This window comes from Sinocyclocheilus anshuiensis, unplaced genomic scaffold (genome assembly GCF_001515605.1).
Source record: "Sinocyclocheilus anshuiensis isolate Anshui unplaced genomic scaffold, SAMN03320099.WGS_v1.1 scaffold77, whole genome shotgun sequence".
NCBI classification, from domain to species: domain Eukaryota; kingdom Metazoa; phylum Chordata; class Actinopteri; order Cypriniformes; family Cyprinidae; genus Sinocyclocheilus; species Sinocyclocheilus anshuiensis.
The window spans coordinates 619,495-622,035 of NW_015537941.1; the positions used below are offsets into that span (position 1 = coordinate 619,495).

At 38.2% G+C, this 2,541-nt stretch overlaps 1 long non-coding RNA gene across 1 annotated transcript; it reads right to left on the reverse strand.

The window, feature by feature from the left end:
- Positions 1 to 1,457: 1,457 nt before the first annotated feature.
- Positions 1,458 to 2,366, reverse strand: LOC107663721 (uncharacterized). The gene is made up of 3 exons (XR_001631372.1): positions 1,901 to 2,366; positions 1,759 to 1,808; positions 1,458 to 1,665 (listed from the first exon to the last, which is right to left on the reverse strand). It is a non-coding gene; the product is annotated as an uncharacterized LOC107663721 (long non-coding RNA).
- Positions 2,367 to 2,541: the final 175 nt, after the last annotated feature.

The window sequence follows — 2,541 nt, forward strand, 5'->3', positions numbered from 1 at the left end:
CTATCTATCTATCTATCTATCTATCTATCTATGGCTTTGTCTTTCTATCTGTCTGTCATATAATGTGTTAATATATTCTAATATAATATAGCTAAATATAAGATAAATTAAAAGGGTTTCTTGTGGTAAACCTGTTTGGAAACAATCATAATTTTAGCAATTCCATTTGTAGTTGGAATTAAAGGTTATCATAACTTTGACTGTTTTAGCGTAAATACACTTATTGAAATTATCATGTGTGGTAATCAGCAACACGCCGCAGACATGGTCCACAGAAAATAACTTGGAATATTCCTTCGTAAGTCTGATGGGAATGTGTGGTTTTATGAGGTACTTTTGGTCTGGCTGGTAAACGCGAGTAGGAAAACACAGACATAAACATGTTCTTGTGCCGCTGCATGCATGTTCTGCCAGAGAAAACCTGAAGTAAACAAAGGTACTTGAGCAAACAAATTTTGAAGTCTCGGCCCCTCTGCATAAGCTGAAACACATTTATTTGAAATGGTCTCGGGCGAGTCTTTATGCTATGCTTTAGCTAAATGGGCTTCAATAGACAACACTTTGTTTTGACAGAGTCCTGTCAGAGTCCTGTTTTGATTCCTCTGTCAAACTTTGGAATCGTTTTAGGAAAACCAAAGAGTGAAAGCACAGACCTGCTGTATCCGGAAAGAAAACCTTGTGTGTGTACGTTGATTATCTTAAGAGTTGAAACCATGTGTTTGCTTCAACGACAATGATCAAAAAGTTTCCTTTTGTGTATAAAGCAAATGTTTTTTCCTATTAAATAAGCCACTTGAGTGATTTTGGTTTAAGGTTAATACAAATCACATTCACAACTTTAAGTGTCTTATTATTTATAATGATATATAAAAAATAGCAATTAGCAGCAGCAGTTGAATAGCAGGTCAATAAGTAAATGCATTATTGTTATCATTTTTATCAATAATTATTATTATATTTTTAAAAATACTTTTTTAATCAAAATTATTTTAAAATAATAATAAAAACAATTATTAATGTTATCAATAAATAATAATAAAAAAGTGTTAGTATTCAGATGAATACTCATCCAAGCCTCATCGAATCAAATTTTAGAGCCGTAACTATCTGTTTTATAAATATAGACTGTCTTGGTGTTTGATCTCAGCAGGACGGGCCTTTTTATTTGTCCATGAGGGAACCGGAAGGTCGTTCCTGGTTCAGAGAGCTGTAAGACCTGACCAAACACTCCTTGAAGTCTAGTTGTATTAATCGATTGTCTTAAAATGTCAATGTCTGCCGGCCAAAGATGACTCAAATGGTAACATCTCATCCTTGATTTCTATCTAGCTAAAGTTGGCCAGTAAGCAGATGTCTTTTGGTACAGAATGAACTATTAAGTGCCATCCGCCTTCAGGTGGATTCTGGGAAAATAGACAATGGAAAGCTTTTTTCATCTTTATGTTAAAAGGGGGGAACTGCAGGGAGAAACCAAGACAAAGTAATATTCAACAACCACTCAAAAAACAACATTTGAGTGCAGGTTACAGTCTGTTACGTCATTGTTCAGCTTTCAAGTTAGTGGAAATGTAGTTCGTTTCTGAAAGAGGTTCACATTTCACCACCATGCACTGGCTCTGTTGCAAGTGCTAGCACTAGCATGTCTTTATGCTAGTTCAGAGGCACCTGAAAAAGACGAAAGTCAAGGTCACATGTGCCACGTTGTGTTTCTCAACTCCTCTAAGACATGTAAAACACATCATCACAGTCTTTACTCACACCACAGTACACCAGGACTCATTCTTAGCTCAAATATTCCTTAAATCCCACTGAAAGCATATGGAAAATTAATCTGGAAAAGTCACACTTTTCACACATTTGTTGATTTTTTTCCCTATGTCATTTTTTTCATTCCTCTCACCTACTATCGTCTTTCGGACCTCATCAATCCTTCCTTTCCTCTCTCTCCGCTGAAAGTCTCCGCTGGTGTAACACGCGGATTCCATGAACAGCTTGATGAACAACCTCAAAGGTTTTTCCCCCAGCCGACACTAGTGTTTCTCAGCCTTTTCAGGAAACACACACACACACACACACATAGTGGCGTTTCCTCTCCCCGGCCCACAGTCGCCTACGCTCTGCCAGCAGACCTGCCGTGACCATGATGTCATTATTTCCCCCATAGCGCGGCCGTATGCTTGCGAGCGTGTGGCTGTTTATCGGAAAATTCTGTCTGGGGGCTTTCACGGAACATCTGAGCTTACCACGGTCTCAACGCGCGTGCATGTGTGTATAATCGGCATAAAAATGTCTGGTTTTCTTATTCTGTTGTTTGTAGCCAAACAAACAGCGATTCTCATACAGTTTTGAGGCGAATAAATGTAGCCTACTGGATGGAGCCCAGTATTCATTGTCTCACCACACTGCCGTATTCAAGTATTCAATGTTCTTAAAGGGATAGTTCACAGATAGTTCACAAAGCTCTCAGATTTCGTCAAAAATATCTTAAATTGTGTTCCGAAGATGAACGAAGGTCTTACGGGTTTGGAACGACATGAGGGT